Raw genomic sequence first — 13,555 nt, 5'->3', positions numbered from 1 at the left:
TATCATAGGGAGTATTTTCAGTGCCCTAAAAATCCTCTGTGCTCCACCTGCTCATTCCTCCCTTACCCTGCCACCTGGCAGTCACTGATCCCTTTCTTGTTTTCCATAGTTTTGCCTTTTCCAGAATGTCATTTAGTTGGGATCATACAATATACAGTATAGCCTTTTCTGATTGGCCTCTCTCTTAGTAATAGGCATTTAAGGCTTCTCCATGTCTTTTCATAGCTTGACAGCTCACTTCTTTTTAGTTCTAAAAAATAGTCCGTTGTCTGCATGGACCACACAGTTTCTTTAACCATCACTTGCTGAAGGACATGTCAGTTGCTTCCAGGTTTGGCCATTGTGAGTGAAGCTGCTGTAAACATTCACACGCAGGTTTTGTGTGGACATCATTTCAGGCTGGGATTTTCCTCATTCACACAGAAAGTACAGCCTCAGAATTCTGACCTGTTCAAGGTGAAAGCCCATGGTTTTTATTCTTCAGAGTTTTTTTTTTTTTTTTTCCTCCAGAGGCTAGGCCGATCATATGATTATCCTTTTTGTCTCTTGGTGGTGTTGGTTGGATTCTCTTCTTTCTAGTCTACCCTTCCACACAGGGACAGAATTCCACGCATCTTACATTCATAGCATGACATGTCCTACCTTGGTGGCCCACGCCTCATCTTTGCCCCGTGTGGACATTAACACCCAGAACCTGTCCATGGGGCCCTTGTGACTCCTCCAGCAGCTTCTGACCTGGGGTTTAGGCTCTGGCTTATTATCGCTTATTGATCAGTCATGGTCCCCTGTTTTGCTTCAGGCTCAGCTGTGCATTTTAAACCTTTTTTGTTTTATTTCCTCCATCATTTCTAAGTGTTTGTGGAGGAAGATTTTGGTTTTATCTTAATCTTAATCTTGCTGGAAAAGCACACATGTCTCTAGTAGAAATTTAAATTTGAAAAAACGACTGTGCTTGTATCTTTTCTTCAGTCGTTTGCCAGGTCCTGTGTGTCCCAGGTCCTGCCAGGCCCATTCTCCAGTGTCACTTCCTAGGGCTTCACGGACTTGAATCTTTTTCCAGACTCATGACTTAACATTTCCATAAATTTGACAATAAAATGAAAATACAGATGAATGTTCAAGCTCCCCAAGACTGTGTAAGAGGCAGGACTTCAGCTAAGCTGCTAGGCAGGATTTCTGAGTGGGGACTAACTTTGTAAGTGGTGAGTTCATTCATGAATATTTCGGGGTTACGAGCATGCTTGATTTCTTGTACCACCTTGCAGCTCGGAGAAGGCCTGCCTTGGGAATGAGGACCCTAGCAGGTGTTCTCCGTGCACATCAGACATGCAGAGCCATGGGCGAGGGGTCTCGTCTCTGCAGTGGGAGGGGGTCTCCTGTTGGCTTTCACAGTCCATGACTTATCTGATGAGCAGCAGGACAGTCAATGACCAGCTCTCACTGAGCTCAGCCGGCTCTACAAAGGACACATCTGTAGGAAAAGCCCGCATCTGGGGACCCACATTTCTCACAGGATAGATCTGGATGTGTTTCGTCGTCGTCGTCGGCATCCGTCCGTCTCGAGAGACGATGGTGTAGCTTCTACTGAAGCTACAGAGCCTGGGCAGGGTGATATGGAGGGTCTGCTGTTGCCCATGCAGCAGACCTCTGGATGTGTTTACCTCAGGATTTACTGGGATGCTCAAGAAAACCTACAGATGCCTGTGCTCTGCCTCCGATTTGCCCAAGTCCACTTTTCTGGGATGGGGCGAGGGAATCTGTCCTTTAAATTTTTCCAGGTGATTCTCAGTCAAATGACAGTGTGAGAATATTTGTCCTGGATGCCCACAGTGAGGTGGTGACGGTGAAGCCAAGGCATTCCTAAGTACTTTTTTTGCAGAGTTTCTTTGAGTTGAGTAGGATGCAAACAGAGAGAATAGGAGCTCTTAATTGCTTCATGCTTGGGTGTGGTTGAGGGTGGGGGATATTTGGCTCGGTGGTTTATCAAAGCCCCATCTTTGGAGGTGATATTTTGGGGGCAGGAGGGACGGTTAAAACCACTTGGTGACATGAAAATAAAGGGGGGGAAAGAGGACAGGAGAAAATCTAACTGAGCATTAACTTCCTTGGGCTTTGTGTTAAAACGTTGCCTGGGTTTCAATTAAGCAGAGCACCTTCGTCCTCATCCCTCACTGATGGGGGTTGCCATGGCAGCAGGCACGGTGCTATTTGTAGCCCACCCTGCCACCAGCCTCTGGCACAGGCGGTCCTGCAAGCTCCACTGAGCCCAGACCTGGCTCTTCTGCAGGCTGGGGGTTATGCTGGCATAACGTGGGACAGATTTTGCTGGGAGAGGTGACAGCTTGCTACTTAAGGCGGTTTACGGTGGGTAAATGCTACACTTGAATACCTTCAAGAAATGTGCCAGGCACCTGTCGGGGCTGAACGTTCTGTTCCTGCCCGTGCGCTTCGGCCTGGACTCAGGAGTCACATGAGCGAAGGTATCTCAGGTTATCCTGCGGGCAGAGTACCTCCTTGTCACCTCCCCTCGGCTCCCCGTCAGCCTGGGTCTCTCTGTGGTTTCTCTCAAGTCCGTGGGTCCTCCCAGGACAGTTTTCCTGGGCTTTCTGCACGGACCTGTGTTCCCATGCTCTGGTTTGGTAAATGGAGCAGATTATGCAATCCCTCATCCTGAGAGAGGTTTAAGAAGAACACACTTTGGGCAGAAGGTGATGTATTCCATTGGGTACAAGATCAAAATGATGGTAAAACCCCCAAGTGAAGAATCTCAGTAAACAGTCAGCAGGAGGTCTGGACTAGATGTACAATGTCAGGAGTCCATTTGTGCTTCTTCTGGATCCTTCTTTCTCCTCTAACTTAGGTTACCTTGAGTGCCTGTCACATGTGCAGACTTCTGGGCCCTGCCCAGGTCTACCGTGAGTTCCAAGAATCTGCACTTTAAAATGTTTTTTAATATAATTTTTATAGAAGTAATTTAGGTGATATTTCTTTTAATTTCATTACGGTAAGAATAATTAGCGTGTGGCCCACCCTCTTAACAAGCGTTTAAGTGCACAGGACCTTATTGTCGACTGTTGGTACCACGTTGCACAGCCGATCTCTAGAGCTTACTCATCTTGCTGAGCTGAAATCTGTGCCCATCGGTTAGTGACTTCCTATTTCAAAAACACGGAGCGCCCCACCAAGCTGGGTGTCATCCTTGCGCAGGGGCCACGCAGATCCCTGTGTCTTTCCAAGTTTAGTGTGTGTGCGGCCGAAAGGAGCCCGAGGATCTGCACTTGGCTCAGGCTCCCCAAGAGGGGGTTTTTGTCGTCATTCGCTCATTCATTCATTCACTCACTCACTCATTCATTCCTTCTTGCACGCTCACGTCCGAGAGATGCTGCGGAAGTCTCAGCGTGGCCGGCGGCTGGTCACGGACGACTCCCAGCGCACGCTCGCGGCCCTGGCCTCCCTCCCCACCCTGTGGAATAAGCGCTCCAGTGTGGCTGAGGGTAGCCGCCACCCCATCAGCTGGCCCCATGGCCTTGGTCCTTTCCTACATTAATGATCAGCGACAGTCTGAGCATCACTCAAGAGGGCCACACCTCCTGAAGCCTTCATTTTCAGTGAGGCCTGTCTGCTTCTCACCGAAGCTGAAAGAGGGCAGAGCTCGGCAGCTGCGTCTGCCTCCCTCTCGGAGCCTTGGCGGGAGGGCAGAGCCATTCTTCTTGTGTCCCTGGTGGCCGCAGTCTTTGCAGGAACGGGGTGAGGAAGCGTGCGCCCTGCCTGCCCCACCAAGTCCCTCAGTGCACCAGGCGGGGCCTTCCTGGGCCCCTGGCCGATCTCACCGATCGGTCCCACGCCGCCTAATTCCCAGGCCTTCTATTCCCGCTCTGTCAGAGCCAGTCCCGGCCTGTGCTCCGTCAGCTGCAGGCTGCCTCGGGCCGGGGCAGGTCCTCTTGCCTGTGAGTCGGTCTCCCTTCCGCCCTGATGTCCCAGCGCAGAGAGCGGAGGGCTCCAGGGTCCAGCCTGCCCGCCCTGCGGTCCCCAAGGTGGGTGGGTGCCTCTGCGCCGTGTCCTGCTCCATCTGTTGCACAGAGACAGCCCCCCGCTGAAGATGTGGTGGCCCCCAAATCTTAACCGACAACGGCAGAGAAAGAGTTGTGTTTCCCTTGCTGCAGGCTGCATTCGGATGGGTCGATTAGTTTCCAGAAACCAATTTTCTTCCTGGCCATTTCCCTTCTTCCCCGAGTATATGGTCAAATCTGGGAAGTAGAGAGTGGTGCTTAGTCTTCCGGCAGTGAGCTGTCCGGCCATTAAGTTTCAGTTTCCAAGGTGACTTTCTAAAAATCATATATATGTATACAATTTAAAAATATTAAACCTGAAAATGGACATATAATGGCTTAATGAAATGACATCAGATATTTAATATACAGCATACAGGTCATTTCTGTGTTTATGTAGGTATATGTGTGCATGTACCATCCATCCATTTTTCTATTCCAGTTTTCTCTGGACAGTAAACACACTTCAGGGATGACAGCGACCTACTTTAGCCCCATCTCCCTGGTTGTAATGTTTTTTAGGAAGTGCAAACTGGTATTAATATTAGCCTAAGCGAACTGTATTAGATGAGTAAATCCACTATTTAAAGGCACATGGAAGAGAAGGAAGTGGGGGAAAGAAAGCTACTTGGTATTCCATTACAAAATGGATGGTCTTAAAGGGCACCGGCCCTCCCCTCTTATTGACAGAAAGTCTCTATTATCTTTAGCAGCAGGTGATCCTGAAAATCGAAAATGTCAGCGATTGTGGAATCTTAAAAAGCATTCACTTTATAGACAAGGCACGATTCTAGGCTGCCGACAGGGAGAGCTGGGATTTGATGGTGCTTGAAAATTCTGCGCCAAAGCCTGTCATGATCTAATTTTCTCTCCTCTGCCAAGGACCTCGTGCCCTTTCAGATTTAATGGAAGAATGGGTTGGGGGTACTAGACATGCCGTTGACTGTTCTTTTCTGTTTTACCGGAATCACACGGGGTCATTGTGGGGACTGCTGAAATGTGGTTTGTCTAGGGCTCGGTGTGTGCCAGCCAGGGGGTCCCTCCCCCACGCTCATCGCCTCCCCGCAAGAGTTCTACACGGTGGCTAATGTTACCATCCCCACTTGGCAAACGCGGACACCAAGGCACGGGGGTGTCAAGTGACATTCCCAAACGTGCATTGTCAGGAAGTGGTCGGGTAGGCGGAAACCGACGTGAATGCAGATTTCCGTCCTCCCGGAACGCTCTCCCCTGCCGCTTCCTGCGCAATGACGCAGAGAGTCCTATGTTATTACCTTGGAGAAAGAGGGAAAGAGAGAAACCTGGAGCGGTAAGGAGAGGGACGTGCCGGAGAGCCTGCCGCGGGCCTTCCGTCGTCTCCAGGCTTGTGCCCGCTGGGGGGCTGGCCACCTTCGGCCAGCCTGCCGTCCGCCCAGGCTGGGGCCGCTCTGTCCCTGCCGGCTGCCCACTGCCCATCCCTGCTTTGATTGACAGCCCCCTGAGGAGGGTCGGGAGAAACTGCCAGAGCACCTCATGCCGAATAAGTTGCTCATAATCGGTATGTGAGCACATGTGTGCATATTCTCTCCTCCCCTGTCACACACGTGCGCACACACATGTGCACACATGCACACATGTGCACACGAACACTCAGTGTATATGCTAAAAAGGTGAGCAAAAGGGAGCTTCTGGGGCTCACTGCTGCTCCAGCTCTCGCCCGTTACTCGTGGTGAGGGGAACAGGGGCGGCTCTGTGTCTGAGTCACGTTTCCCGACCTGGCGAATGGGGACGTAGTGGGGACTGGCAAACCCGCGTGCGATGTGCCCGGCATCGTCACTGTAGTGCCGCTCTGATAGGGCCTGCGTGGTTTTCTCTCCACACTCCCCGCCTGCAAGTGAGACCTGGACTGAGTTGGTTGTGATAGGAGGTGATCGGACTTCGGTTCTTTTCCGTGGAGAGCACCCCGGTTGGGAGAGCGGCTTTTCTTTATTATTGGGGACCCTGCCTGTTTATCGAACAGATTAATAGCAAGAACACATTGTTGGGGCAATATTTAGCTAATTAAAAAAAGCCACACTTTCAGAGACAAACGTTTAGCTGCATTTACAAAATGTGTAAGTTATCTGCCTCTCAGTAATATGCTGATGGATCCTTACCTGTGAGCCCACGCTGATTGGACATGAGCCCGCCTAACCCACGAATGTGCCCTAGGGCCCGGCCGTGGCTTCACCTTCCGAGCTTTGTAGGTTACGCCGACACAGGGGTCTTCTCTGCCAACAGGAATGCAGGGGCCTCTGCCCACGGCAGGTTCTCTGGGGAAGTCCCTGCATCTTCTCCCCCAGAAGGGGACCTTTGTCTGCTGACCCTTGTGGAGTTCTGGGCCACTGCCCCCATCAATGTACTGCCATCTCTTCCTGGTTAGCAGGCTCATCTGTTGAGATGCCACTCCAGCACCTGTCCTATCCCCAACCGGTCCCTTGTCACTCTTCATGTGATTTTCTTGGATCTGACCGGTATCTTGGAGCCTTCAGTCTTGGCAAGGGAGGGCTTGCCTGTGGGAAAGGAGGTGCAGGAGGCGGTGGGTGGGTGCCATGCCCATATGCACACACTGCCTGTCGCACAGGCTTCTCGGGGCTCCATCCTCTCTGAGCCGGCTCTTCTCTCGATGTGCTTTTGGACAGGGTTGAAGTGCAGGTGACCAAGGACCAGGACTGGCCGGCTCAAGAAGACTGGCTGCTTTCATGGGCAGAGTGGTTAATCCGGCCGGAACTCATGGCCAGGAGACCATTGTAAGGAACTAGGGGTTTGCATGGGCAGCTAGCCTTGGCTGAGAAGAGGGACCCGTGTCTGGGACTGAAGGCCAAGTTCAGGTCCTCTTTGCCCTCAGATGTCCCTTTTGTTCTGCTCTGAGGGGTGAAGCTTGCAGAACTAACAGTCACCTGAAGCGAGCTAATTACTTGGGATGACAGGGTTCTCGCAGGGACCAGCGCTGGGCAAGGCTGAGGAGCCGAGGCTTCCCCATGCAGCATTTAAATTGAGCCGGAAGAAGAAAGGGCTCGGAAGCCACCACCAGGATAACATTTACATTACAGAAGTCAGAGAGCAAGAAACATTGGTCCTTTTAAGTTCAACCAACATTTGGCCAGTTCTTAAGTGGTGCTTTATAGTTCTGTCCAGCAGGCTTTTATCATTCTAAACCCCAGAGCTCTCTAGAGGCCTGGAAGGTAACTGGTTGTGCCTGACCTTGAAATGATTTGGACAATAAACATGGTTTTTCTTCTAATGGGAGGAAAAGCTTGGCTGTGTATTCTTAGTTCTCTGGCTATTGGAAATTCTGCATTGTGCCCCTCTTCACCTCTGTCAGCGAAAGGAAATCAGGAAAAGAACCATTGATCTGGAGAATATAGAAAATGTAGACTATAGCCATGCTTTATTGCTATTTAAAGTCATGTTTCAAAACAGTGTGGTCAGAGGGAAAAATTTGTACGTATGTGTTCATCTATACACGTAGTATACATATGAAAAAGATTGTCAGGACTTTTTAAAGGTGGTTTCCTTTGGTGGTGAATGACTTAGCTTTTCTTTGTGCTAATTAATATTTTTCCCCTTTTCTTACAATGTATGCAAATTTTTGTGTTGTCAGAAAATACTTTAATAAATTTTAAGGGAAGATAATACCTTTTAATTTGGGACACAAAGCAATGTTCATTACTCTGGACTAATGAATTTGTTCCTCACTGGGTGGTTGCTTCTTGTTCTACAAACAGTCAGAATGTGCTGTCCCTGAAGCTCATCCTGGGGACTTTCTTACAGAGTTTTGTAAACACTGGCACCAGAAATAGCCACTCTCTCCTGCTCACCGGGGATGAATGATCATTTAGGCTACCTGTGCCCGAGACTGTCTCTGGTAGCAGAGCATGTTAGTGCTGGATGGGGCTGGGGAGTCGACCTAATTCAGCTCATTTACAGTTGGAAGAAGCTGGACCCTTAGAAGTTGGGACTCGCCTAGGGTTGCACGCAGGCGATGGAAGATGAGGTTGGCCTGAGAATTCTATGCCATGGATTCCATTCACTTAGTCGTCTTTCTAAAGGCAGAGGAAAGCCTGGTGCCAATTTAATGGAGAGTTGAAGGAACTGAAGACATGGATATCTGAGGACGTGAATAAAACTTCCCCCTAGTAGCTTTCCCCTGTTCTTTCCTTCTTTTTCTCTCTCCCTCCTTCTCCCCCTCGAGCTGTTTAGCTCCTGAAGCCCTTGACCGTGTTTGGGACTCACCTTTCCCCCTGCCTTGGGAGTCTGGGTGGAAGGCAGAGCCTGCCTTGCAGGAGAGAAATGGGATTTCCCGCCTCTCTTGTAGCCAGAGGTGACGACGGCCTGGCATGGTCCCAGCAGTAGTGGCCAGCATTCAGTGCCCGTGACCTGAGCTGGGGTCTGTGGTTTCCGGTATTGAGGTAGAGGTGCGTCCTAGAGGGTGAAGTGGTGACATTTTGCTGGCGGTGCAGGATGTCCTGGTCCCCTTGACCCTGCTGGGTTCCCGGATGGGTTCCGTGGCCTCCTGGGTTGGTCCCATGGGCCTCTCAGTACCCATCAGTGCGCGAGCTGGTTTCTGTTGCCCACCACTGGGGCCCGCGCTGGCCCACTTCTGCTGACGCCGGGCGAGGACTCACATCCTCCTCTGCATCCGCACAGTCATCTCAGCTCTTTAACTTCTTGTCACAGAGACAGAAAGCAAAATCTACATCTTCTGGCAGGGGCTCGTGTTTTTCTTTTCTTTAAAGATTTTTTGTTATCTTAGTGATTATCCCGTGTTTGAGCATCCATTGCTGGCATCCGAAGAGCAAGAACATCCACGAACCAGGAAATGTTTATGGAACGTTAGCTTCACTGAAACCTTTCCAGCACCACACTGTCCTCCCGGTTACGCGGGCTGGGACAGAAGGAGTATTCTGCTTTTCTGTTGTAGTCTGCAGAATATAATGCTGTGCGTGGATGTTGGCACTACAGATGGCGGCGGCTCCGTGACTTAGACCCTGTGTGGACCCGGGGAAGACGCGAGAATGCCTTGGTCTCAGGGGCACTTATTTTCTCTCAGTTCTTCTGCTGCTGGTTGCACTTCTCTGTGATGGCCCTTGTCTTTTTCTTTTTTTAAAAAAGGGTCATTTAAATTTGATGTAAGGAAACGATGGTTTCTGTCAAGACAATTCAATTACTTTTTACTTTCTCGCCTTACATTCGTTTGTCTTCCCTACCGCATGTTTGGGAAAAAGTCATATGTACACTTAGGTGCCCAGATGTAACTGGGACTCAAGTGTATCAGTACCTCCCCGTGTCTCACCTTGAGGCTCCTGATTGGCCAGAAGTGTTTGGACTGATGTAAACTTAGGTGCAGAGGCAGCACCTCGGCCAACTTGTAGCTGGACAGTCTAAAATATTACTTTTACAATTTTAGTCTGTATCGGAATGATCCTGGGAGTGCAGGTGGGGGAGGGCGGGCTTAGGCTTATACAGTGCAGATCCCTGGGCTCCGCTCCCAGAGATTCTAGGTTAGTGGCTCCAGGGTGGGCTCCAGGGACGGGCGCGCTGGGCGCTCCCACCACGACCCCGCAGTGCTTGGCCTTCACTCCCCACTTGGAAATATGGCCGGCTAGGAATTTATTCTCGGAATCAGAGGCGACGTGAGGGCAGCATTTCCTCCAGCAGGAAAGTGAGCCAAGTGACTCTGCTGTAAGTTGGACAGAACCCCGAAGAAGGTACTGTCCTGGGTGCCTCCTTCCTTCACCTGGGAACTCAACCGTGTCAGGGACTAAGGAGCCACCATCTCTGAGGGAGAGGCTGAGTCCTCTGCAGAGTGCTTATAAGCATTAGTGTCCTTCCAGGGTGCCCTCTTACGAAGGCACGGGGGGTGGGGCTCTTTGGAAGTAGATGCCGTTTTCTGCTGGCGCACCCCTCCCCACCGGAAGATATGATGGTCTTTCCCACTGTGGAGTTTGCGCTGAGCACACACACGCAAGGGGAGCTGAGAAGAGATCTACGGACAGCTCTGGGGCCCACCCAGGGTGTGGTGTTGGGTCAGCAGCAATGAACTGGGAATGAGTTCAGGCTGGTCAATGATTTTCTGTGCCCGTGAGCCAGAAGCGCTGCCCTGGTATGTAGACATTTCAATCTTATCGGAGACTCTGGCTCTGCCGGCGGGGAGTAGAAATGATTACCCTCCTCAGGTATTTGGAATGAGGATCCTGTTGGTGGGTGGTGTGCTTCCCAGAGGAGAAGGCCTTAGGGGACAGTGACCCCGTCTCTGCTGATGTGCATTTAACTCTCACCACGCAGGCAGGTCTGTCTGTGTCTGCGTTGTCACTGAGCGACCACTTCTTCATAAGCAGCAGAGGTAAGACTGCATGGCGGGGGGGCGCCTGGAAAGTCGGTCCTGACCGAAAAGCCAAGGGCACCAAGCCAGCCTCCTTGCACAGGCAGCTTGTGACCCACTGGTAATCACGTGGCTTGGGTTATTAGAATGGCTAGTGGCGATGTCTAAGGTCGTTACAAAGACGGTGCATAAGTTTATCGTCATGTTTCTCAGACTCCAGGTGCCCCTCTGCCTAAAGGCCAGTAAATAAGCATAATAAATGCTTGTGATCTCCCCGCGAAGCTTCCTTGGCCTCTGGTGGGATTTCTTCCCGCCCTGGGTTGTGCGTGACCCGCGCAGCCCGTCCTTCGAGGCTGCACAGGAGCTGCACGTGCGGCTGTGTTCAGGACAGGGTGCCACCCGTTTGCACCCTCCCTGCCCAGAACTCGGGCCCTGAGGTAGGCACATGTAGGACCCTCAGATAAAACACAGGACAGCCAGTTACGGTTCAAATTCAAGTGAACAGTGAATGCCTTTTAGTGTCAGTATAGCCCCTGCAACTTTTGGGACATATGTACACTAAAATTTTTTTATATCTGAAAGTCAAGTTCAACTGAGCACCCTGTTCTTTAATTTGCTCAACCTGGAAACCCTGCTGAGGGTCCTGTCTGCACTAGATTCTCTTTGCCCTGTGTTCTAGTTGCAAAGCTGCGGTGTGGTTTGCAAGAATCACAGGGTTATGGGGTGGGGGAGAAGTCAGGGGGGCAAGGGAAGCTCTCATAGACCCTCTGCTTTTGAAAACAATTTCAATATTGAGGGAGAAAAATAGCATTCAGGACCATACCAGACAATAGCATAAATAAAGACAGAGAACCTTTTAAAATCTATTGTTTTATTGATTTTAAAGAGCGCTGAAGGGGGAAGGGAGAGAGGGAAAGAGAGAGAGAGAGAGACCGAGGGAGGCATCGATGTGAGAAAGAAACATTGACCTGTTGCCTGCCACACCTCCCTACCAGAGCTTGGATCCTCAACCCAGGCATGTGCCCTGACCAGAATCAAACCCGCAAACTCTTGGTGTAGGGGACGGCACTTGGCCAGGGCCATAACATGTTTTTGTTTTGTTTGTTTTGTTTTTCTTTAAAGGCACTATGCTGTCTTGAGGAATCTCAGGAAGGAATTTAAAAACAGAGGCTGAAACTCCAACTTGGCCAGGTGGACACAGCTGTCTGATGAGGAATCGGGTCTGCGGCCCCCAGCTAGGTCTCATCCATCATGACAAATATAAGTGGATCCCAGGAAAATGACCCATGTCTGTAAGCAGTTAGCTAATCATATCACCATGACTTTAAAAGGCCTCATTGGGACAGAGGACCTTTCACAGACGAGGAAAAAAAATACGCCTGAAATTAAGAAAAATACTCAGCTTCACTTGTGGTCAGAGAAATACAAATGAAGGGAAGTAGCATTTCCCCCGTAAATGACATTTATTTTCAGATGAAAAATACCCAAGCGAAGAAACAGACTGATTCTGTTGAAGGGAGTATAAATGGCCTGGCCTTTCTAGAAATTACTTAGGTAAATGGATCAAGGCCTTTGATGAAGAATTCAACTTCTGGGAATGTGGTCCAAATTCCTGATTCTTTATATAGGTTAAAGGTTTTCCAGTGATCTTGATAGAAAAATAAAAAATAAAAAAAGAGAAATAGCCTAAATGCCCAATGGTCAAGATTAAATAAGTAATAATTTGTATTGTTGCCAGCACTTGTAAGAGTTTTCCATTGCACAGAGAAAGGCTCGTGTTATGTGTCACGGGAACAGAAAGTCCACAATTGTAAAATATATTTCAGTATGTCAAACTACCTGAAAAAATCATGGAAAGAAATATGCCAAACTCTAGTATTTGTTTTAAACGATGTGATTATGTGTGTTTTCAGTTTTCTCTCGCACACTTTGAGGTTTTCCAAGGTTGTCTCAATATGCATTTTCTGTCCTTGTCACCAGAAGTGCGGTTATTGGCAGGAGTAGTTTGGATGGGATGGCTGGCCAGCCTCCCCGCCCTGGGCCGCTTACAGCCTTTAACCCTGTTACGTTGACGGGCGTCACGTGAGTGCTGTGCTCTTGGTTTCGCGCCAGGACTGCACAGTTGCAGCCTGTATGCGGGCAGGTCAGAGGGTCCTGGAGGGTCTGAGGACACTCCTGGGGCGTAGCCTTTGAAGGCTCAGCGAAGCGAAGGAATTTCTCCATGAAAAGGCATCATAAGCATTATTTCCCTCCCCTTTTTCCATGGTCTCTTGTTCAACCACGTGCTGCATTACATGGCTAACCTCCAGCTCTCTGGCCTTCCCAGTTCCTGAGAGTTGGGTCACATCTCAAGTGCCCCGCAGTTTCTAAAGACAGCATTTAATGCAAAAATGTCACAGAGTCAAAATACCCCCCTCCCCCCTTGAGAGCCCCTTTTCTTCTTAAAACTACCCGGCGGCAATGGCCCCCCAGAAGGTCGAAAGCCAAGAATTAATTTCTTTTTTTTTTTTTTTCCTCTCCATTTCAACTGGTGCCTCTCCTTTCTTTTGGAAATTGAAGCCAAAATTCCTGTGAAGATACAGTGGTGGAAGGTGGGAAGGGAGCATTGGGGAAAGAAGGGAATTTTCTCCTGTTTATTTTCGGATGCAAACGCCTGCATTTGCATTTGTAAAGTGCACGTGTGGTACATCTCCACTGTGGTTCAGTATTAGGAAACCAGTTTTGGGGCTACCATCACCCAGGCAGGCACCTGAAACATTTAAGGGTCTTCAACGGGAACTTACCCTCCCGTGCTAAGCCATTGCCTGGGGGTAGCTCAGCCCCCTTTTACACGTTCCAGTGGTGTACGTGAGTCATGAAGCCATAAAAGAGAGATTTAGTGCACGAAGTCTAGACAGGAATTTTCCTTGGGTGGGTTCCCGGTCTGTGTGGGAGGGAGCGGAGACAGTGCGCCCCCGCGTGGCGGGAGCGAGGCACTGCGTCTTCTAGCATCTGGGACGGAGGGACCGTTCAAACCTGAGTAAAAAGGATGGGCTTAGAAATAAGAAGCGTGTCCTCGAGTCATTAAAAACTAGAGTCGCAGAAGCTAAGAAATCTTGAAAATATTTCAGTAGGTTTAAGTGGAACAAGGGGCATAGGAAACTGGACATTAAAACATATAATC

The 13,555-nt window shown here is 49.8% G+C and overlaps 1 non-coding gene across 1 annotated transcript; it reads right to left on the bottom strand.

Moving 5' to 3' along the window:
* Positions 1-3,162: 3,162 nt before the first annotated feature.
* LOC149998883 (U6 spliceosomal RNA) lies at positions 3,163-3,266 on the bottom strand. Its single transcript, XR_016507280.1, has one exon. It is a non-coding gene; the product is annotated as a U6 spliceosomal RNA (small nuclear RNA).
* Between the last annotated feature and the right edge of the window lie 10,289 nt (positions 3,267-13,555).

This window comes from Furipterus horrens, unplaced genomic scaffold (assembly GCF_987537825.1).
Source record: "Furipterus horrens unplaced genomic scaffold, mFurHor1.1.pri manual_scaffold_11, whole genome shotgun sequence".
Lineage (NCBI taxonomy): Eukaryota > Metazoa > Chordata > Mammalia > Chiroptera > Furipteridae > Furipterus > Furipterus horrens.
This window is presented reverse-complemented; position numbering and strand designations above follow the sequence as displayed.